Source organism: Pipistrellus hanaki (assembly GCF_964339955.1).
Source record: "Pipistrellus hanaki genome assembly, chromosome: 4".
NCBI lineage: Eukaryota > Metazoa > Chordata > Mammalia > Chiroptera > Vespertilionidae > Pipistrellus > Pipistrellus hanaki.
The window spans coordinates 78061119-78086063 of NC_140506.1; the positions used below are offsets into that span (position 1 = coordinate 78061119).

The 24945-nt window shown below is 44.5% G+C and overlaps 1 long non-coding RNA gene across 1 annotated transcript in view; it reads right to left on the reverse strand.

The window, feature by feature from the left end:
* LOC311620977 overlaps positions 1-24945 on the reverse strand; it is a 62237-nt gene that overhangs the window by 2447 nt on the left and 34845 nt on the right. The window contains exon 3 of the long non-coding RNA XR_014794774.1: positions 6601-6744. This is a non-coding gene — a long non-coding RNA (uncharacterized lncRNA). The remainder of the gene's footprint in view (positions 1-6600; positions 6745-24945) is intronic.

The following is a 24945-nucleotide window of genomic DNA, read 5'->3' on the forward strand; positions in this document are numbered from 1 at the left end:
TTCCTATGCTGAGCCCTCCTCCCACAGAGTGAGCAGGTGCTATATCTGAGTTTCCATCAACCTACCTTCGTGTTTCCCTGAGACCCCACCCCATCCAACATTAGGGCCATATCTCTTCCGGTAACTTTTCCAAATAAATCCCTATATTGGCCCATGCTGTGGGCTTTCCTAAATTCTCGCAAAGGTTCTCAAACTACAAACAATCTTGCCTGAGAATGCCCCATACTTCTTTCAAAATGGCCCTAGGCCAGGCACTAGTGGCATCCAGACTCGGTTTGCAGTGTGGCCTTTCCGGGGCACCTCCAAGCCCAGCACAAGTAACTTTGTAGCTCATGCTATGTGACCCTGAGGAGGTCATAGGTGGCCAATGACCTCCTGGGAGGCCCCAGAGCCAGCCCACCCTCCTGCCAGCTTCAGATCATGTCTGGAGTACCACCCAACAACCTTAATGAGTGACACAATCAAGGGGAGGATACAGGGGGCACCAGAGTCCTGCTGAAGGGAGTTCTGCTGTGTGGGGTTGGCCCACACAGCAGCTCCTTTGCTATAGTGACAGCCAGTCCTTATTATTTATCACTCCCAATTACTTGCCAACGGCAATCCAGGCTCAACTACAATAGGAAGATGTACACAGACTACCTGGCTCAGGTGACCAGTGAGGCTGCACCACTGGGCCCTAAAGAACACCTAATATATAAGGACACTCTACCTGCTAAATTCAACAGGATATAAAATGATATAGAAACCATTTAAAAAAAAAAACAGTCATAAATGAAGGATACACTAGAAAGAATCAACATCAGATTAGATGAAGCAGAGGGATAGAATTGGTACTATGAATGACAAGCTAGAAGCCCAATTAGGGCAGCATAAAGGAAAAAGAATTTTTTTAAAATGAGGACAGTTTAAGGGACCTCTAGGACATCAACTGTAACAACATCCACATTATAGAGGTACCAAAAGGAGAGAGCGCAAGGGATTCAAAACCTATTTAAACAAATAATGACTGAAAGCTTTCCTAATCTAGTAAAGGAAAAAGACATATAAGTTCAAGAAGCATAGAGGTTACCAAATAAGATGAATCCAAAGAGGTCCACACCAAGACATATTATAATTAAAATGCCACAGATTAAAGATAAAGAATCTTATAAGCAGCAAAAGAAAAGCAGTTGGTTATCTACAATGGAGTTCCTATAAGACTGGTAGCTGACTTCTCAACAGAAATTTTGCAGGCCAGAGGGATTGGCAAGAAATATGTATTCAAAGTAATGAAATGCAAGTAATTAAGATTACCCAGCAAGACAATCATTTAGAATCAAAGGACAGATAATGAGCTTGCCACACAAGAAAAAACTAAAGTTCATCACCATCAAACCAGTATAAGAAATGTTAAAGAGTTTTCTTATTTTTTAAACATATTTTTATTAATTTAAGAGAGGAAGGGAGAAGGAGAAAGAGATAGAAGCATCAATGATTAACTGCTTCCTGCATGCCCCCACTGGAGGTCAAGTCCACAATCCAGGCATATGCCCCGACTGGAAATTGAACCATGAGGGTTCATAGATAGATGCTCAACCACTGAGCCACACTGGCCAGGCTAAAGAGCTTTCTTTAAGAAGAAAAAGCCCTACCATTTTCCTCAGTGGGCAGAGTTATCAGCCTGGGGATTGAAAGGTCCCAAGTTTTGATCCCAGTCAAGGGCAAATACCTCAGTTGCAGGTTCAACCTACGGCCCTGTTTGAGGCGCATGCAGAAGTCAACCAATGGATATGTCCATCTAATGTCAATGCCAATGTTCTGTGTCTCTACCCCTCCCTTCCACTTTCTAAAAAAAGAGTCAATGGAAAAATGTCCTTTGGTGAGGATTAACAATAACAGAAATAAATAAAATGCACAGAAAATTTGGATTTCCCCCCTAGCATTTATCCCCATAAAACATAATATGGGCACAGACATGCTCCCAGGAACAAGCAAGAATTACAACTGAAATATGGAAAGGCTTCCTGAATAATCAATGGAAAACTCATAGGAGAGAATCCTGATACCAGAGGACCTAAGGTGGAGATGGCATAGAGACTGGTAGGAGAGGCAGAGTCATGAAAGGGCTGGCTGGGTGCCCACAGACACCAACTGAAGCCCCAGAGAGATATCTCAACTTTTGGGGGGAGGTGGTGTGACACTGAGAACTCTGGGATCTAATCCCCAAGCTGGGCTCTCCAGCAGAGAGCACCAAATCTGAGAAGGGTACCCACATAACATCTAGCTGTGAAAAGCAGCAGGGGAGTGGCAGCTGAAAGTTTGGCACCCTCTTGAAGGGCCAATGCACAAAAATTCCCCATGGAACCACTCACAGTATACTCTGGCAGAGGAAGGGTAAAGTGGACTGGAGCTTTGAGAGAACCCAGGTCTGGGGACTTAGGGAATAAAGTCCCACACCCCAAGTTTCCTGGGCTGAGTCATTCTCTCATGTAGCAGAGGACATCTTTCCCACATAGACATTTATCTTGCCTGGGGGGAAGACAGTTGACATATTCTATTGGAAAACACCTTGCCCTGAGGCCACTTAAAAGATTAGCCTCCAGGTGGAAGCAACCTTCTCATCCTGTTGAAAAAAACTCTCACCACATCTGAGGACAATTACCTGGGGGCAATTCAAATCAGCATCCTATTAGTCTGTAGAAGGAGGCAGTTTCTGGAGGCTTTGAGTCTTTGCCTGATCCAATTAGTCAGAAACAGCCTTTAACACTGCCCTGCACTAGAGATTGAGAGGTGTAGAGGATCTACATAAAACATAGACACAAAACCAAACAGACAACCAAAATGAGGAGACAAAGAAACAACCCCAAAATGAAAGAACTAGAAATTCTCCAGAAGAAGAGATAAATGACGCAAAGATAAGAAATTTATCTGAAACAGAGTTCAGAGTAATAACGGTAAAAAGGCTCAACAGTCTGAAAAAAGATATAGTAACTATGAAAAAAGAACACTCTGAAATAAAGAATGATATAACACAAATAAAGAACACATTGGAAGGAATACACAACAGATTATGGGATGCTGAGGATCAAATCAGTGAATTAGAAGACAGAGTTGAAAATATCAATCAGAGAACCAAAAAGAAAAAACAATTTAAAAATAGGAGGACAGCTTAAAGGAGCTGTGGGACAACGTGAAACATAACAATATTCAAATAGCAGGTGTGCCAGAAAAGGCAGAAAGGGAGAAAGGAATAGAGGTGTTTGAAGAAATAATGGCAGAAAACTTTTCTAACCTGGTAAAGAAAAAAGTCACACAAGTTCAGGAGACACCGAGAACCCCAAACAAGAATAACCCAAACAGACCCATGCCCAGACACATCATAATTAAAATGACAAAGAATTTTAAAGGCAGCAAAAGAAAAACAAAAAACAAAACAGTTACCTTCAAAGAAGTTCCCATAAGTCTGACATATGATTTCTCATCAGAAACTCTACAGGCCAGAAGGAAATGGCATGAAGTACTCAAGGTAATGAAAAGCAAGGATCTGAGACCAAGATTACTATATCCAGCAAAGTTATCATTAAAAATAGTCAAATAAAGAGCTTCCCAGACAAAAAAAAAAAAAAAAAAAAAAAAAAAAAAAAGCTAAAGGAGTTCATTACTCCTAAGCCAGCATTACAAGAAATGCTAAAGGGACTGCTATAATGGATAGCTGAAAAGAAGAAATAGAAAGAGATTTTGGGTGGTTGTGTGTTCATTTTCATTTGTTTTCAGGAATTTTTTTATTTCTTTCTTGATCTCTTTAGTAACACATTCATTGTTTAATAACATGCTATTTAGCCTCCATGTGTTTGAATGTTTTTGCTGTAGTTGATTTCTAATTTTATTCCATTGTGATCTAAGAAGATGCTTGATATGATTTCAATCTTCTTCAACTTGTAGAGACTTGTTTTGTGTCCTAACATGTGGTCTATCTTTGTGAATGATCCCTGTGCACTTGAGAAGAATGTATATTCTGCTGCATTGGGGTGAAATGTTCTATAAATCTCTATTAAATCCATCTGATCCAATGTATCCTTTAGAGTCTCTGTTTCCTTGTTAAGTTTTTACCTGGAAGATTTGTTCAGTGAAGTCAGAGGCATGTTAAAGTCCTCTACTATGACTGTATTGTTGTCAATATCTTCATTAAAGTCCTCTAGAAGTTTTAAAAATATTATATATTTTCAATGTTGAACAGGCTGGCAGGCAGAAGTGGTTAGGGGTAATCAGGAAGGCAGGCAGGCAAGCAGTTAGGAGCCAGCAGTCCTGGATTGTGAGAGGGATGGGGTCTAAATGGGAAGTTGAACATTCCTCGAGGGGTCCCAGATTGGAGAGGGTGCAGGCTGGGCTGAGGGACACCCCCCTACCCCGTGCATGAATTTCATGCATCAGTCCTCTAGTGTTTATATATTTTCAGAATACAACTCCAAGACCATGTGGATTCCTGCAACAGAGAGGAATTGACAGGACTGCTCCAGCCATGAAGACAGAAGAGAAACAGTCCAGAGATGGAAGACACTGACGACACCTTGCCATACTAGCAGTCAGCAGCTGTACATTGCTGCAGATTGCCCAAGACCAAACCAGAGAGGATCGGACCTGCCTTACCACCATTTGTCCACCATTAAGAACTGAAATATCATTGCTGAAATATATACATAAGTAACTGTTCAACATTGAAATTGGGACTCAAAAGAACTATTGCCCAGGCCCGGAGCAGCGGCTGCCAGGCTGGGAGCGGCCAGGCCTGGAGTGGCCGGGCCCAGAGCAGCCGGGTCGGGTGCGACCAGGCCCGGAGCAGCGGCTGCCAGGCTGGGAGTGGCCAGGCCCAGAGCAGCCGGGTCGGGTGCGGCCAGGCCCGGAGCAGTGGCTGCCAGGCTGGGAGCGGCCAGGCCTGGAGCGGCCAGGCCCAGAGCAGCCGGGTCGGGTGCGGCCAGGCCCGGAGCAGCAGCTGCCAGCCTGGGAGCGGCCAGGCCCGGAGCAGCCGGGTCTTGTGCGGCCAGGCCCGTAGCAGCGGCAGCCAAATCCAGAGCAACTAGGTCGGGAGCGGCAGTGGCCAGACCCGGAGCAGCTGGTTGTGGAACGAACCAGAGCAACAGAGGCCAGGCCCAGAGCAGCCAGGCCCGGAACAGCTCTCTCCTCACCTGCCCCTGCCCCAAGGCTGCCTCTCAGACATGGCTGGAAACTTTTGCGGGAACTTGAGGGTCTGCTGAATCAAGTGATGAAGGCTTAGATCTGGATGTGTTGAGTTAGTATAGTGCTGGGGTGTTGATCTGTGAGTGCCTTGGGTGGGGCCTGGATGAGGCTGGTTGACCTATTTGGAAATGTCTTTTGTGTGAAGTGTATCATTGGGCATGTGGAGGTATTATTGATATGAGAAAATGCTAAGTAACTGATTTACTATCTGAAAAGGGATTTACTATCAGGGAAAGGGAGGGAGGAAGAGACTGAACATAAACTGTGCACCTATGGATGAGGACAATGGGGGATGGGGAGGGGGCAGAGGGTGGGGTGGGAACCTGGTGGAGAGGGGAAGAAATGAGGAACCTTTGTAATAATATGAACAATAAAGATTGATAAAAAAAAAATAATAATAATAATAATAATAATAAAAAGAACTATTGGCCCAGAATGAAACTCACTACAGACTGATTCATTTGCCTCCCAGCATAACCATTACTGCTTGTCTCATTTTCGGGTTTTTTTTATTTTATTATTTAATATATTTTATTGATTTTTTTTTACAGAGAGGAAGGGAGAGAAATAGAGAGCTAGAAACATCGATGAGAGAGAAACATCGACCAGCTGCCTCTTGAACACCCCCTACCGGGGATGTGCCCACAACCAAGGTACATGCCCTTGACAGGACTCGAACCTGGGACCTTTCAGTCCGCAGACCGATGCTCTACCACTGAGCCAAACCGGTTTCGGCTCATTTTCGGTTCTTATAAGTGTATTTCTTGTATCACATGATCTCACTCATCTAGGGGAAATAATGAACAACATAAACTGATAAACAAAAACAGACCTGGAGACAGGGAAGCATCAATAAGACTGTCAAACCTCAGAGGGAAGATAGGGGAGGGTGGGGGAAAGGGGGAGAGATCAACCAAAGGATTTGTATGCATGCATATAAGCCTAGCCAGTGGTCACGAACAACAGGGGGGTGGGGGCATACTTGAGGAGGGGTTTGGGATGAATGGGGCGATGAGGACTAATATGTGATACCTTAATCAATGAAGATTTTTTTTTAAGTTGGGGGGGAGGGGTAAATCGTCTTCACAGAGATTAGTTTTTTCATCATTCCAGAACAAAAGGCAAAAAAAACTCAGAAAGGTTTTACAATAGCAGTTGCCGTCTCTACCTTCACTATACCTCTCAAGTCTTCTGCTTTCCTGAGAATGTCAGTGTCCATACAATGGCCATGTAACTCCCCTGACTCATCATCCCATATCTTCCTCAACTCTGATGACCTTTGCTTTCATTCCACGGAAGCTGCCCACAGGATTGGCCCTTGTGATCCTCTTTAAAGGGCCATATTTCTGAAATCTTAAACTCTAATCTTCTGCTCTTTGTACTTACCCTCTAGGGAAGATTGCATTTTCCAAGGTGGCTGCCAACAAGATCTCCCTTCCTATGTGCTCTTCTGCATTGTGAAGCTGGCCTCTGCTCCTATGTCGGGTTCAGGTCGATGTTCCTTCCCCTTGAATCCACGAGGGTCTGTGACTGTGGCAAAAATGATGCTCAGTACTTTCCAAGACTGTATCATAAAAAATAATATCACTTCTCTGAGTCTAAGGGCAGAGAGGAGTATTGTGTGGGTTTAGAACATGGGTTGGAAAGTTGTCTTCTTGGAATGTTTGCTCTTTGAAACCAGCTGCCATGCTGCCAGGAAGCCCATACCACACAGAGAGGTTGCATATAGCTTAGCTCTTCAGCCAACAGCCCCAGATCTTAGCTGAGAGCCAACAACAGTTGCCAGTCATAGGACTGAAGAAGGCTTTGAGGTAACTCCAGCCCCAGCCTTGGCAACAGCACGAGAGAATGGGTGAAAACCACCTAGCCAAATTCAGTCGACTCCCAGAATGATGAGAGGAAAAATAGATGGTTGTTTTAAGTCTCTAAAATTTTGGGGTTATATATTATGTAGCAAGAGTAACTAAAACACTTCTTTCCTTCTACCGGTAGTTCTCTAGTTGTGTTTTTTTGTTTTGTTTTGTTTTGTTTTAATCCTCACCCGAGGTTTTTTGTTTTTGTTTTTTTTTTAATATATTTTATTGATTTTTGCCAAAACCGGTTTGGCTCAGTGGTAGAGCATCGGTCTGCGGACTGAAAGCTCCCAGGTTTGATTCCGGTCAAGGGCATGCACTTTGGTTGTGGGTTTCTAACTCTCTCTCCCTCTCTCTTCTTCTCTGTAAAAAATCAATTAAAAAAAAAAATATATATATATAGAGAGAGAGAGAGTTAGAAACATCAATGAGCGAGAAACATGGATCAGCTGCCTCCTGCACACTCCTGCACTATTGGGGATGTACCCACAACCAAAGTACATACCCTTGACCGGAATCAAACCTGGGAGCTTTCAGTCCGCAGACCGATGCTCTACCACTGAGCCAAACCAGTTCGGGCCTGAGGATTTATTATTATTGTTATTATTATTATTATTATTATTAGTAGTAGTAGTAGTAGTAGATTATATGAATACTAGCTATCAGGGTATTTTCCCATTGATTTTTAGAGAGAAATTTCAATGTGAGAGAAACACATTAATTGGTTGCCTCCTGCATGTGGCCCAGGCCTGGAAGTATTATAGCTTGCAACCGAGGTATATGCCTTTGACCAGAACAGAACCCAGGACTCTTCGGTCCACAGACCGACACTCTATCCATTGAGCCAAACTGGCTAAGGTGCTCTCTAGTTTTCTTACTCACCAAACCTAGTTTCTCTCTGGAAGCCAGCTGTGCCTTAATCAATGTTTTCTCCATATCCCAACAGGAGACAGGCCAGGGCTCTCCCTGCTCTTCATGGCTATTTCCAGACTATTTTTCATCATGCTTGGATAAAACTAAATGTCTCTGTATCTCCTGTATTCTATCACTTTAAATACTCAATTGATGTGACTGCAGCAAGGCCTGACTTTATGGGGTTCACTCCCTGATGATTTCTGATATTCTCTGCAGAGGCTCATATATCACCTATAAAGAGGTGAGTTAATTTGCTCAAAGTTTACACTCCAGCAAGCAATGAAGCTAAATACCAGCTATGCCTGGCTTTCTCTGCACATCACACTTTCCTTTCTTCATTATTTTTAAATTTATTGATGAGAGTGAGAGAGAAAAAAAACAGCAACCCACTCATCCACCCATCAGTTGACTTCAAATTATCTAGGTATCAAATTTACAACCTTGGTGTATCGGGATGATGCTCTAACCAAGTGAGAAACCCAACTAGGGCCACTCTTGCTTTTCTTGCATGCATTTTCTTTACTATGTAAGACAAGAACGCTTTTGAGCTAATCAATGTGCATTCTTTCTGTTTAAAGTAAAAACATATAAAAAACAAACCCCTGCCAAAATGCTGAATTCCTAGTGGCATTATATGTTAAAAACATATAACTCCTACGAATGTATCATTTTCTTTATTTTAAAACTTCCTAGAGACTTCCCAAGACTCTCTATGAACTCCTCAACAAGTCACGGGAAACCCAAGAATAAATTATTCAAAAATAATTAACAAAAGGCTTTGCCTTCTTTCATAATTTAGTAGTAACCATTTCTATGCCTTGTTGGCATAGAAAATATCTTGTTGAAGAGGCTTCTCTGTGTTAGGAATCATCTAGCAACATCTTGGCCCTGAGTTGTATACAACACAAGCTAAGCTTAATCTTTTATATAAAAAACGCATTTCACAAAAACATATTACATGAAGGTAGCAGAGGAATTGGCCTGGACTAAGGGCAGAAAGGAGTATTGTGTGGGTTTAGAACATGGGTTGGAAAGCAGCTCTAACTCTTCATTAGCTGCATTTGCCAACAAAGGTACTTAACCTCCCTCTGCTTCAGTACTTTCATCTATAAAATGGGAATGACAATAGTACCTCCCTCAGAGGGTTTGGGGAGGATTAAATACATGGTGCCTAACACAGAGTAAGTGCTCAATAAATGCTGACAATTGGTATCTTAATCTTTGTTTAAGATTGGTTAAAAGAGCCGAAACTGGTTTGGCTCAGTGGATAGAGCGTTAGCCTTTGGACTGAAAGGTCCCAGGTTCAATTCCGGTCAAGGGCATGTAACTTGGTTGTGGGCACATCCCCAGTAGGGGTGTGCAGGAGTCAGCTGATTGATGTTTCTCTCTCATTGATGTTTCTAACTCTCCCTTTCCTTTCCTCTCTGTAAAAAATCAATAAAACATATTTGAAAAAAGAGAAAAGACCAGCATTTCATGAAAACAAATTCTTCCAGAAGCAATTAATTAAAATAAAGTGCTATTTGAAAACTAAAATGATCATATTGGGTAAATGCTATCCAAAATTTAATTTTGGATCTATATTCTAATAACTCTATGAGACACATTAGAAGAACATTCATCAACTAATTTTAAAATGTAGACCACACCAACTTATAGGTACAAGCAAGATTGCATTAAAGTTATAACTGAATCTTGTGAATTTTAAACACCAGATGATTATGCAAGAACTTAGTTCCCCTCCCCAGGTATATCTGGAGATCTCAAAAAAAAAAAAAAAAAAATGTGTCGCCGAAACCGGTTTAACTCAGTGGATAGAGTGTTGACCTGCAGACTGAAAGGTCCCAGGTTCGATTCCAGTCAGGGCATGTACCATGGTTGTAGGCACATCCCCAGTAGGGGATGTGCAAGAGGCAGCTGATCGATGATTCTCTCTCATCGATGTTTCTAACTCTCTATTCCTCTCTCTTCCTCTCTGTAAAAATTCAATAAAATATATATTTTTTAAAAAAATGTGTCTTCATGTATTTGTCTTTTGGTTCACCAGACTGATGGTTCAAATCTCAGCTCTTCCATGGACAAGCTATGGGCAAGTTACCTGTTACGTATCTATTGCTGCATTATAAATTATTCTAAAACTTGGTGGCTTAAAACAGCAAAAATCACTTTATTATTTCTCATGGTTTCTGTGGGTTGGGAGTTTTGCCATATTCGACGTTCAGTATCTCTCATGTGGCAGAAATCAGACAGCGGTTAGAACAAGAACATGGGAATGGGAGCCGCTGGGCTGGCTGGGCACCGCTTTCTCCTCTTCGTGTAGTTTCAGAACCTCCCTGTGTGGTCACTCCATGTGGGTTAGTTTGAGCTTCTTCACAGCATGGCTGCCTCGGGGCAGTCAGACTTCTTCCATGGCAGCTCAGGGCTCCAGGATAAGAATCCCAGTAAACAGGTGAAGAGTGAATTTCCTTTTCTGGCCTACCTTGGAAGTCATACTGTCTTATTTTTGCTTCATTCTATAAGTTAAAGAAGAGCCAGAAGCCTGCACAAATTCAAATGGGAAGGAATAGACCCATTTCTCAGTGGTAGAAGGATCAAGGTTACAGTGCAGAATACCATATGGGTTAGGTGATATGTCTGCCATTTCTGGAAAATGCAGTCTGCCACATAACAACTTATCCAAACCTAAGTTTCTCATCTGTGAAAGGTGGATAATAATATCTATGTAATAGAGTTATAGTGAGAACTAAGTAAATAAACACATGGAAAGCACTTAGAATAGTACCTGTCATGCTCAATAAATACTAGCTATTATTATCACCATTAGGGGCCCAGTGCATAAATCCATGCACCTTGAAAGGAACTGTGGACCACGAGGCTGTGGTGGGCACAGGAGTGGATCTCAGCCCATCCTCCAAGCCACTGTCTGGCCCTTCCCACTGTGGCCCCAGTCCCCTGTCTGCCAGCAGCCCCACTCCCACCTCCACCGCTGCTAACACGAGCTGATGGCACAGGTCCCACTGGCACTCACTGACAGTGTGGAGTGACTGAGGCCTGCACCAGCAGCAGGTACGAGTGGGGCCAGCACCATCAGTGAGTGTGAGTGGCAGCTGCTGCTCCAATTGCCCCTCAGGAGCCAGAGGAGGTGAAGCCCTGAGGGGCAATCAAGGCCGGCAGCCGCTGCTCACACCCACTGAGGGTACCAAGCAATCAGAGCCAGCGCTGGGCACTGGCAGCTGCTGTGAGCGGCAGCTCTGGCACCAGTGGGTGTGAGCGCTGGGGTTGGGCTGCTGTGCATGGGAGCAAAGAATTTTCAGTAACCATTAGAGGCTCATCCCATGACAATGACCAGGCCCCACCTTGGTCTGGGAGCCCCGCTCACCTGCTCCACCATCCCACCATGACCAATGCCCGCCATGTTCCATGCCCTGCCACTTGCTGCTGATGCCTGCCATACTCCACGTGCGCCCCCTAGTAATTAGCGCTCATCATAGCAACCGGTTGTTCTCCAGTTCGGTCTATTTGCATATTAGGGTTTTATATATATAGATTATCATCATAAATCTTTTCATTGCTCACTTAAACAAGACTGTGCAGTCACAGCCCCCACAGTGCCTGAGAAATGTCTCTCTGAGCTGAAGTACACCACTGTCTCTGACCTCTATTTCCCTGAATCACACTCTCTGTCTGTAAATCTACCATCGCTGGTGTCCCTGCTGGCTGAGCCAAGACGCTGCAGCTGTTTGTCCCACAGCTTCTCTGAGATGCCAGTGAGTAGATCCCACACTGACTATTTGCAATCCCCTGCAGCCATCTGTCTTGGCATAATTATTGCTACCAAGTCCAAACTCTGGCAGGCAAGCCAACATTTTCACAGGGGAACCACCTCTGAACTGACCTCCCCCCATCTCCTGCTGTTACCTCACCCCTGAGGGGCAAAGGTCCTGCTGGTTCCCCCAGCCATGAATGTCTATGAAAAGCAGGTAAAACAATCAAATAAGCAAACAACTCCCTCCTTCAGCATTATGCTCAGTTGTGGAGGCTGTTGTTTGGGCCCCAAAATAATTGTGTAGTAAAATCATTTTCTCAATTGTCTCTCTTTTTCTTTTCTTTTTTAAAATATATTTTATTGATTTTTCAGAGAGGAAGGGAGAGAGATAGAGAGCTAGAAACATCGATGAGAGAGATACATCGACCAGCTGCCTCCTGCACACACCCCACCGAGGATGTGCCCGCAACCAATGTACATGCCCTTGACTGGAATCGAACCTGGGACCTTTCGGTCCGCAGGCCAACGCACTATCCACTGGCCAAACCGGTTTCGGCTCAACTGTCTCTCTTCTGAAGCAATGACACTTCCAGATGGGTTCTGACATCAGAATTGGTGCCTTTTCCTCTGTACTCCTACTCCTCTCTCCTCGCCCTGGCCCTGGTTGAATATCTGGCTAGCACAGCAGGTGCCATTAGGAATATGGTAGATTCCACAGTCTGCTTCCACTGGGTCCCGACAAGTCCTTCCTACATATTCATATAGTTCTAAATGGTGGGCAGGGTTGAAGATGATTTCCCCAGAGTCCCCCATTTAGATCAGTAAATGCTAATGGGACTTAAGATAAAGGGAGCCATTTTGGCACAGACATTGAATGCATTGAAGTCCCAGCTCCTGCTTGCCAGGCTCCCTCGTTATCCCTACCAGAATCCCCCGTAATCACTTCCCTGTTCAGGAGGTGGCCATGTATTTGGGAGAGAATTTTCATGATTTCCTTGACTTCTGATGTGGTGGGAGAACTGTTACCCTGGGCGGATAAGATGGCCTACCAGGAACAGATTTCAGTAGGTGTTTTGAAGGAGGTGAGGAGGGGCATGAAAAGCTAGCTCACCCAGAGTTAGAGGGGCCACAGCTGGAGGCTAAAGGAGCAGTTGCCACAAGTACTTCTGTGGGCTCTGGGGCCCACACCATGCCAGCTGATTGTGTCAGTGTGGTTTAGAGAGGGATGGGGGACTCAGAGTATGGACGGCATCAGGAGATCCAGCCCCACTGCAGTGGACATCTGGTTCTCTTCTACTGGCCCAAGAACAGACATATATTGGGTCGGCAACTAAGTAATTGCGGATGTTTTAAAGAAAATCAAAGACAATTTTTCATGGAACTAAATAACTTTATTCTGTAATGTATTGCCCATTTTGATCAATGACCTTTTGCCATCTTTCAGGCAGCATCATAATCCCACGTTCAAAAAACTTCTGTTTTTTATTAGCAAAAAACTGAATCAGGTACGATTTGACATCATCATCATTATTGAAATTTTTACCATTCAAGGAGTTTTGTAAAGATCGAAACAAAAAGTAATCAGATGGTGCAAGGTCAGGACTATATGGTGGATGTGGCAAAACATCCCAACCAAGCTCCATTAATTTTTGCCGAGTGACCAAAGATGTGTGTGGCCTTGCATTGTCATGATGGAATACAACACCTTTTCGATTTGTCAATTCGGGCTGCTTTTCTTCAACTGCATTGTTTAATTTCGCTAGTTGTTCAATGTAGACATCAGAATTGATCGTTCGGTTGGGTGGTAAGAGTTCAAAGTAGACAATTCCTTTGTAATCCCACCAAACTGATAACAAAACCTTCTTTTGATGAATCTCAGCTTTTGATGTTGTTTGAGTTGGTTCACCTGGCCTGCTCCACGATCTTTTCCGCTTGATATTGTTGTAAACAACCCATTTTTCATCGCCAGTTATCAGTCGTTTTAAAAATGGATCATTTTCATTACGTTTCTTTAGCAAATCGCAGCTGCTAATGCGTTGCGTTAACTGTGATTCTTTCAGTTCGTGAGGAACCCATGTATCGAGTTTTTGAACATAGCCAAGTTGTTTTAAGTGATTTTCAATGCATGTATGTGATACATGAAGCTTCTCTGCAATCTCACGTGTTGTACTGTGACAGTCCGAATTGATTATTGCTTTGATTAGGGCGTCATCAACTTCAACTGGACGACCAGAGCGTTTTTCATCTTTGAGTGAAAAATCACCAGAACGAAATTTGGCAAACCAATTTTGACACTGCCGTTCTTTTAAGGCTTCGTCACCATAAACAGCACATAACTTTTTATGAGCTTGCGATGCGTTTTTTCCTTTGCGGAAATAAAAAAGCAAAATATGACGAAAATGTTCCTTTTGATTTTCCATTTTTCAACGAACGCCAAACGAAAACTACAAAACAGATCAAAAAACTTTTTTTACTGATTAACAGCTGAATAGCCAACTATCAAATAACAAAATGTGTTTTACATTTGTACTACGTCTGCAAACCTAAAAATTCAACTGAAGCCATATATGTGTGAAACCCGCAATTACTTAGCTGCCGACCCAAATAGATCAATGGAATAGAATTGAGAACCCAGATATCAACCCAAATCACTATGCTCAGTTAATATTTGACAAAGGAGGCACGAATATACAATGGAGTCAAGACAGTCTCTTCAATAAATGGTGTTGGGGAAATTGGACAGGTACATGCAAAAGAATGAAACTAGATCAACTTACACCATACACAAAAATACACAACTTACACCATACACAAAAATAAACTAAAAATGGATACAGGACTTAAACATAAGACGGGAAACCATAAAAATATTAGAGGCATCCACAGGCAGCAAAATCTCAGACATATGCTGAAAGAACTTCTTCACTGATACTGCCCCTCGGCCAATGGAAGCTAAAGAGAAAATAAACAAATGGGACTACATCAAAATAAAAAGCTTTTTTACAGCAAAAGAAACCATCAACAAAACAACAAGAAAGCCCACTGTATGGAAGAACATATTTGCAAATGTTATCACTGATAAAGGTTTAATCTCCAACATCTACATACAGCTTATACAACTAAATCAAAGGAAAATGAATGATCCAATTAAAAAATGGGCAATGCCGAACTCCAGGTCTGGGCCAGTCCCTGGGGACCCAGGCTCGGGCAGGGGGAGACGGAGCTGTGAGGTGGAGTCCTGGGAGCGCGGCGAAAGGCCGAGCCCCCGGAGTCGCGCACACTGTGCGCAGAGGACAGTCTGTTGACTCTGATCCTGGACTCCCCTAGTGGGAGGGAGAAAGAAAGCTCCAGACTGGAGGAACGCCACGAGGAGTAGGAGCCCCTGCCGGACACCGGCCAGCCGGGCGCCAGCAAGGAGCCAGGCGACGGGGCCCCCAGTGGGGGGGGGTGCCCCTGAGCCTTCGACTGCTGAGCACTGGCAACGGAGCCAAGGACGGGGGCTGCTTCCTGGGCGGCGCCGACCCCGGCAACAGGCTGGAGCAGCGCCGGAGCCCGCGGAGAACAAAGGGGTGCCACAGGCCAACCTGCTGAGCTCCCAGGACAAGGAGGAAGAAACCAAAGAAGTTCTCAATGTGAAGAAATCAAGTGAGAGCAAATGATAGTAAAATTACTTAAGAAAGAATACAAAGAAGATCTTGAAAAATCAAAGACTAAGTCAGAACTCAACGCACCAGCCAACATTGCAACATAAATGCGTTTTGTTTTTTTTTAAAAAAAGAAAAAAAAAAAAAGAGAAAAAAGGGACAGAATGTTGGAACAGCGGCGACCAGGCCTAGAGTGGCCAGGCACAAGGCAGTGGCAGCTGGGCCCGGAGCAGCAGTGGCCAGGCCCCAGAGCAGCAGCAGCCAGAACAAGAGCATCAACGGCCAGCACTGGAGCAGCCAGACCTGGGGCAGTGGCAGCCAGGCCTGAGGCAGAGGCGGCCAAGCCCAGGGTGGCCAGTCCAGGAACACCCAGACACGGAGTGGCTGGGCCTGGAGAAGCCCGGTCCAGAGCAGCCGGGTTGGGAGCAGCCAGGCCCAGAACAGCAGTAGCCAAGCACGGAGCATCCAGGCTGGGAGCGGCCAGGCTCGGAGCAGCCGGGTCGGGTGCGGCCAGGCCTGGAGCAGCGGCGGCCAGGCTGGGAGCGGCCAGGCCCGGAGCAGCTGGGTCTGGTGTGGCCAGGCCTGGAGCAGCGGCTGCCAGGCTAGGAGCGGCCAGGCCCGGAGCAGCAGCTGCCAGGCTGGGAGCAGCAAGGTCCGGAGCAGCCGGGTCTGGTGCGGCCAGGCCCGGAGCAGCGGCTGCTAGGCTGGGAGCGGCCAGGCCCGGAGCAGCCGGGTCTGGTGCGGCCAGGCCCGGAGCAGCGGCTGCCAGGCTGGGAGTGGCCAGGCCCAGAGCAACAGCTGCCAGGCTGGGAGCGGCCAGGCCCGGAGCAGCCGGGTCTGGTGCGGCCAGGCCCGGAGCAGCAGCTGCCAGGCTGGGAGCGGCCAGGCCCGGAGCAGCCGGGTCTGGTGCAGCCAGGCCAGGAGCAGCGGCTGCCAGGCTGGGAGCGGCCAGGCCCGGAGCAGCGGCTGCCAGGCTGGGAGCGGCCAGGCCCGGAGCAGCCGGGTCTGGTGCGGCCAGGCCAGGAGCAGTGGCTGCCAGGCTGGGAGCGGCCAGGCCCGGAGCAGCCGGGTCTGGTGCAGCCAGGCCAGGAGCAGTGGCTGCCAGGCTGGGAGCGGCCAGGCCCGGAGCAGCGGCTGCCAGGCTGGGAGCGGCCAGGCCCGGAGCAGCCGGGTCTGGTGCGGCCAGGCCCGGAGCAGTGGCTGCCAGGCTGGGAGTGGCCAGGCCTGGAGAAGCGGCTGCCAGGCTGGGAGCGGCCAGGCCCGGAGCAGCCGGGACTTGTGCGGCCAGGCCCGGAGCAGCGGCTGCCAGGCTGGGGGCGGCCAGGCCCGGAGCAGCAGCTGCCAGGCTGGGAGCGGCCAGGCCCGGAGCAGCCGGGTCTGGTGCGGCCAGGCCCGGAGCAGTGGCTGCCAGGCTGGGAGCAGCCAGGCCCAGAGCAGCGGCTGACAGGCTGGGAGCGGCCAGGCCCGGAGCGGCCGGGACCGGAGCAACCGGGCCCAGAGCAGCCGGGTCGGGTGCAGCCAGGCCTGTAGCAGCAACAGCCAAGTCCAGAGCAACTAGGTCGGGAGCGGCAGTGACCAGACCCGGAGCAGCTGGTTGTGGAACGAACCAGAGCAACAGAGGCCAGGCCCGGAGCAGCCAGGCCCGAAACAGCTCGCTCCTCGCCTGTACCTGCCCACGGCTGCCTCTCAGACATGGCTGGAATCTTTTGCGGGAACTTGAGGGTCTGCTGAATCAAATGATGAAGGCTTAGATCTGGATGTGTTGAGTTAGTATAGCGCTGGGGTGTTGATCTGTGAGTGCCTTGGGTGGGGCCTGGATGAGGCTGGTTGACCTATTTGAAAATGTCTTTTGTGTGAAGTGTATCATTGGGCATGTGGAGGTATTATTGATATGAGAAAATACTAAGTAACAGATTTACTATCTGAAAAGGGATTTACTATCGGGGAAAGGGAGGGAGGAAGAGACTGAACATAAACTGTGCACCTATGGATGAGGACAATGGGGGATGGGGAGGGGGCGGAGGGTGGGGTGGGAACCTGGTGGAGGGGGGAAGAAATGAGGAACCTTTGTAATAATATGAACAATAAAGATTGATTTAAAAAAAATTAAAAAAATAAAAAAATAAATAAATAAATAAATAAAAAATAAAAAATGGGCAATGGACCTAAATAGAATATTTTCAAAAGAAGACAGAAGAAAGGCCAAGAGGCACATGAAAACATGCTCAAAGTCACTAATTATCCAAGAGATGCAAATCAAAACAATGGTACCATCTCATACCTGTCAGAACGGCCAACATCAACAAATCAACAAACGACAAGTGTTGGCGAGGTTGTGGAAAAAAAGAAACCTTTGTGCACTGCTGGTGGGAATGCAGACTGGTGCAACCACTGTGGAGAACAGTATGGAGTTTCCTCAAAAAACTGAAAATGGAACTCCCATTTGACCCAGTAATCCCACTCCTAGGATTATATCCCAAGAAACTAGAAACATCAATCAGAAAGGATATATGCACCCTTATGTTCATAGCAGCACAATTTACAATAGCTAGGATTTGGAAACAGCCTAGGTGCCCGTCAGCAGATGATTGGATCAAAAAACTATGGTATATCTACACAATGGAATACTATGCTGCCATAAAAAAGAAGGAATTCTCATCATTTGCAGCAACCTGGATAGAACTGGAGAACATCATGCTGAGTGAAATAAGCCAGTCAATGAAAGAGAAATACCACATGACCTCACTTATTTATGGATGATAAAGAACATTATAAACTGAAGAACCAAAAGATAGATATAGAGACAGTAAAGCAACAAGCAGACTGTCAAAGTACAGCGGGGAGGGGAGGGAGATAATAGATCAACCGAAGGACTTGTATACATGCATATAAGTACAACCAATGGACACAAAACTCTGGGGAGGGAGGGTATGTATGGGGAGGGGGGGACCAATGTTAAAATATGTACACAGATAATAATTTAATTAAAAAATAATAAAATAAAATAAAAAAGTTTAACCTGGCAGATGTGGCTCACTTGGCTGGAGTGTCTTCCTATGCATCAAGGGGTCTTGGGTTTGATTCCAAATCAGGTAGGTGCCCAGGTGCAGTGTGATCCCCAATCAGGCATGTGCAAGAAGCAATCGATCCATGTTTTTCTCTCACATTGATGTTTCTCTCTCCCCCCAACCCTCTCTCTTCCTCTTTCTTTCTTTAGAATCCATAAAAACATGTCTTTGGGTGAGATTAAAAAAAAAAAATTCTCTAAAATAGTATGCCAGCAATAGCCTCATACATCTAATGTTTACCTAATTTCTTGATTACATCATCTTCTTGTGTGTTGTCTTTATAGTAAAATGATGTACATGCTTGTAGCTTAGGAGCAATAGTCTATATCACATAGCCTAGGTGTTTAGTAGACTATACTGTCTAGGTTTGTGTAAAGACAATCCATGGTGTTCACACAATGAAAAAAATCACCTAATGATGCACTTCTGTTGCTAAGTGACATATAGCTGTATTTTATTCCTGAGAAGCAAGTCACCAAGTCCAACCCACACTTCAGAGGAATGTGTTATGCAAGAGAGTGAATACCAGAAGGCAGGGTCATTGGGAGCCATGTCAATCAGTTGCTTATCACAGGTGGTGTGCAGAAGGTAGGGAAAGGGTCAGAACCATAAAATTGTAGGATTTTCTAGTTGAAAAGAAAAGGCCCTGTAAATCTAGCCACCCACGAGGCCTGAGTTCTTGAAATAGCCCCCTCCCAAGAGATTTTCATTCTATCTGCACAATGACATGGCTATAAATGTTACCCGTTATACTGGATCAGAAAACATCAGCCTGAAGCATTCACTCATGCCCATGAAGGCACCCTATGACCTATGAAAATAGTGAAAAAGTCAGAAGATTCCATTCTCTCTCTTTTTTTAAAAAATATATATTTTATTGATTTTTTTTTTTTTTTTTTTTTACAGAGAAGAGGGGAGAGGAATAGAGAGCTAGAAACATTGATCAGCCACCTCCTGCACACCACACACTGGGGATATGCCCACAACCAAGGTGCATGCCCTTGACCAGAATCTAACCTGGGACCCTTCAGTCTGCAGGTCGACGCTCTATCCACTGAGCCAAACTGGTTTTGGCATCCATTCTCTTTAAATAATGGTTAACTGCTTTGATGAAAACTGAAAAGCGAATTGTAAATAAAAAACTGGTCTAATTTTTAAAGTAACCTGGAACATGTAGAATGTTTCTGCAATTAGCCATCCATATATTTTGACATATAAAACACCAATGATCTCCCTAAAGAGCTAGACAAATCAGGAAGTTCTAAAGAAAAAAGTAGGAGTGTCTAGTACAACCAAAACCCGAGATCAGTTAAAAATTCCAGAACTAAAAAAAAAAAAAAAAAAAAGAAATCCAGAACTAAGAAAAACAATTTAAAAGAAAGGGAAAGCCCTAGTGCTTTACTCCTTTAATATTAGGATGTTTTTCATATGCAATACTGAATTTGGCAAGAAGTGTGAACTGTGGCCCAGTAACTGGCAGCCAGCATTTTAGAGTTCACAGCACACTCTCTGAGAAACTGTTGGCATCAAAGCTGTGGTATCATGCTTGATCACTCACTTATTCACCAGGCCTGGCTCAAATGGCTGTTTTTATAAAAGTCAACGTTATCCTCAAAGATTGTAGAAGGTAGTTTAGGTTATTTAAAAAAAAACAAAACAAAAAGCAATGAAGGTAGGAAGAGGAAAAAAGAAAGGAAGGCCCTCCATTCCTCAAATACTCCCTCATACAGGGTGATTACAAAACTATAGAAATATATATAAGGTCTACCTTGAGGACTACAGCACTATTTTGGGTGTGTGCTTACTGGAAGACAAATCTTAACTCATAGAACAGCCAAGATGAAAGGATCTTAGGGAACATGTATTCTTACCCCTAATTTTAAAAATAAGGAAACTGGCTTAGCTGGTTTGGTTCAGTGGATAGAGCGTCAGCCTACATACCGAAAGGGCCCAGGTTCAATTCCAGTCAATGGAACATGCCCAGGATTCGGGCTGTTTCCAGTGGGAGCATGCAAGAGGCAGCTGATCAATGATTCTCTCTTATCATTGATGTTTCTATCTCTCTCTCCCTCTCCCTTCCTCTCTGATATCAATAAAATATATATTTTTTAAAAATTATCACCATTTTTTTAAAAATGAGGAAACTGGCTTCCAAAGGAGCTAAGTAACTTACCAAGTAGAGAAGAGCAACTCTTAGGTCAGGCATTCCCACAAGGAATCCAATATGGAACAGCTAAAGCCGACACAGTAATGTCTCTACCTCGGGAAAGAACCAGTTCGTCCTTTGCTTTTGCATCCGTTCCAGTAAGCAGTATTTCTCAACTCTGTGTTTGTGCAAACTCTTGAGCAGCACAAACTCCTGAACTAAGTGACACTCCACTCTGTTTGTAATTGAGGGCAAAGGCTGGGATGGTTTGGCCCTGCTTTCCCAGGTGTCTAAGGTGACAAAAAAAGACCTCTTTTTTTTTTTTCTTAGTTGAGAAGAAACCTGGCTCATCAAGTAGAAGTTACTTTAGGAAGGAAGGAAGGAAGGAAGGAAGGAAGGAAGGAAGGAAGGAAGGAAGGAAGGAAGGAAGGAAGGAAGGAAGGAAGGAAGGGAGGAAGGGAGGAAGGGAGGAAGGGAGGAAGGACGGAGGGAGGGAGGCGGGAGGGAGGGATGGAGGGAGGGAGGGATGGAGGGAGGAAGGAAGGGGCATTTAAACTTAAGGAAAACATTGCCTGATTACATTCTATATAACACTTCACAACTTGTCAAATGACAGGGGATAAACCCAAAAACATATTTGATGTTAATGCTAGTAGAGATTGAAATAAGTTGCCTGCTTTTCTATTTATTTTCCTTCAGCCCAAACGAAACTTGATTTTCAGTCCCAGATGTAAAATAAAAAAACATGGAAATGCAAGATAGCATATTGAAAACACCAAAGAGTGACAAGGAGAAAAGTTGTATCCAGAGGCGTTCAATGAAATTCAACGCTAAGAGATAAGGAAAGGGAAAAGTGGAGGGTGAAGAAGACATTTTGAGAGTTGATCAGGTATTTCTTTCAGAAATGGTGTTTATTGGCCTCCATTAAACTATTACCCCTGGAAACAGAATACCAAAAAAAGGAGGGGAGAAAAAGTCATGGGGGAGGAGAGAGGAAAAGGAGGAGGACTTGAGCAAAAACTGTGGAAATTACCAAGAAAGTTAAGGGCAGGGCAAGCCCTTGCTTCTCTGTTCCCCACTCCAATTCTAATTTGCATAATAAAGGATTCCAAGCTCTATTTTGGCTCTTTCTCATATTTCTAAGTCCGTGCCTGTTCCTCTTGTAATTAGTTAGGGAGGAAGGCTGTGAGCTAATACAATCTGCTCCCCCATCACTTCTGGAATTTTCCCTGTGGGAATAAATACAATGAAGTCAGACAATGCAAACATTCACTCCAGGGCAGCCAAGGATGCCTTTGTTCTGATGAACCAGAACAAGGCTTAACTAGATGTGCCAGGGAGTAACTTAAGCAAAGTGGAAATGAAAAATGATTTTCCACTTCTAGATATAGTCAAATGCATTAGCAATAGTTTTGGCTCTAAGAAAATCCAGTAAGTAACAAAGGATCATTTTCATTATGGTTTAGTGAAATCATGCTTAAAGTAAGTGAATAATAATTAAAGATAATGAAAAAGGTACCTACCTATTTTGTTTTATTTGTGTCCTCCTCTCTTCCACTTTATTAAAGCATGATTGACAGATAAAATCTGTATACATTTGATATGCAATACATTTTGGGTAAAATGATGTCCTTTTTGGATCATATGGTGATTAAATGCTTACACATTTTATTTTTTAAATAAATTTTTATTGTTCAGATTATTACAACTGTTCCTCTTTTTCCCCCCCATAACTCCCCTCCACCTGGTTCCCACCCCATCCTCTGCCCTTACCCACACTCCCACTGTCCTCAATCATAGGTGTACAATTTTAATCCAGTCTCTTCCTGCATCCCCCACACCCCTTTCCCGCCCTCCGAGAATTGTCATTGCACTCCCTTTCTATGCCCCTGATTCTATTATATTCACCAGTTTATTCTGTTCATCAGATTTTTAAAATATATATATTTTATTGATTTTTTTACAGAGAGGAAGAGAAAGGGATAGAGAATTAGAAACAACCATGAAAGAGAATCATCGATCAGCTGCCTCTTGCACACCCCCTATTGGGGAGGTGCCTGCAACCAAGGTACATGCCCTTGACCGGAATCAAACCCGGGACCTTTCAGTCCACAGGCCCATGATCTATCCACTGAGCCAAACCGGTTTTGGCTGTTCATCAGATTTTTAATTCACTTGATTTTTATTTTATTTTATTTTTTTAATTCACTTGATTTTTAGATTCACTTGTTGATGGATATGTATTTGTTGTTCATAGTTTTTTATCTTTATCTTTTTCTTCTTCTTCCTCTTCTTAAAGAATACTTTTCAGCATTTCATATAATACTGGTTTGGCAGTGATGAACTCCTTTAGCTTTTCTTTATCAGTGAAGCTCTTTATCTGACCTTCAATTCTGAATGGTAGCTTTACTAGATAGAGTAATCTTGGTTGTAGGTTCTTGCTATTCATCACTTTGAATATTTCTTGTCACTCCTGCCTGGCCTGCATAGTTTCTGTTAAGAAATCAGTTGACAATCATATGGGTGCTCCCTTATAGGTAATTAACTGTTTTTCTCTTGCTGCTTTTAAGATTCTCTCTTTGTCTTTTGCTCTTAGCATTTTAATTATGATGTGTCTTGCCGAAATCGGTTTGGCACAGTGGATAGAGCGTTGGCCTGCAGACTGAAAGGTCCCAGGTTCTATTCCGGTCAAGGGCATGTACCTTGGTGCGGGCATATCAGTGGGGTGTACAGGAGGCAGCTGATCAATGGTTCTCTCTCATCAATGTTTCTAGCTCTCTATTCCTCTCTCTTCCTCTCTGTAAAAAATCAATAAAATATATTTTTGAAAAAATTATTATGTGTCTTGGTGTGATCTTTGGATTCCTTTTGTTTGGGGTTCTGTGCACTTCCTGGACTTGTAAGTCTATTTCTTTCACCAGGTGAGGATAGTTTTCTGTCATTATTTCTTCAAATAGGTTTTCAATATCTTGCTCTCTCTTCTTCTCGCACCCCATAATTCAAATGTTGGTATGCTTGAAGATGTCCCAGAGGCTCCTTACACTATCTTCATATTTTTGGATTCTTTTTGCTTTTTGCTTTTCCGGTTGGGTGTTTTTTGCTTCTTTGTATTTCAAATCTTTGACTTGATTCCTGCAATCCTCTAGTCTGCTGTTGGATCTCTGTATAATATTTTTTATTTCAGCCAGTGTATGCTTAATTTCTAGTTGATCCTTTTTCATATCCTTGAGGGTCTCACTAAACTTATCAGACTTTTCTAGGAAATTCTTGAAAAACCTTATCACCGTGGTTTTGAACTCTATATCCAGTCATTTTCTTTCCTCCATTTCTTTCATTTGTAACCTGTTTCTTTGTCTCTGCATTTTGGCCGCTTCCCTGAGTTGATGGAGTGGCTTTGTGTGCTAGGTGTTCTATAGGGCCCAGTGGCTCAGCCTTCCCAGTTACCTGAGGTAGACACTCTTGGTGCACCCCTATGTGGGCTGTGTGCACAGTCTTGTTGTAGATAAGCCCTAATTGTTGGGTCACTGGGAGAAGTGACCTCCAGGCCAATTGGCTGTGAGGGTCAGCTATGTCTACAATGGAAGAACTTCTGTGCCGGAGATACCCTTATGAGGCAAGACTTACTTCAGTGGGGCTTTGGTGCTCACTGAATCTTCCCCCTGAATGTGTCCCTTATGGATCTGAGGAATTGTAATCTGGATGGTCCTACTCTGACCCCTGGGTACACTGGCTCTTAGATCTCCAAAGAAGTACTAATTTAGCCTCTGCCTTAGGCCACCCAGCATGAGCTACAGAGAGATCAGCAGATTCCTCTTCTTTGTTTGGGTTTTGGAGGTGTCCAGATGAGGCCCAGCTGTGAAGCAATGCAAGCTGTTGTGGGGCCTTGGGCCTTCTTTTGGATGTTCTAGGTCTTACAGACTCAGCTGCAGTTTGTTAAGTAAGTTTAGATTTCAAAGGACCAGGTCATTCAGGTACAAAATCCTCTGCACACGGCTAGGATGGGGCAGAGTATCAGGGTGGAGAAACAGCAATGGGTTCCCATCAGCCCTGCCCTAAGAGGCCCCCTGATCTCAGTGTCCCTTGATAATCACTGCAAGCACCTCTGAGAGAAAGCCACCCTTGAGATCTGCACACTACCAGATAGTCCAGTTTCTCCCCATATGAGTCTGGGTCCCCAGAATCTCGTCCAAAACTGGAGATCAGAGCAGTCGGGAGCTTTTGTCTCCCTCCCGCTTGAAAAAGACAGCCACGTACTCAGCTGCCAGCCCTCTCAGCAAGCGCCTCCATACCTCTGCCTTTACTTCCACAGCTCCTCGGAGTCTCAGTGTGCTTTTCTTTT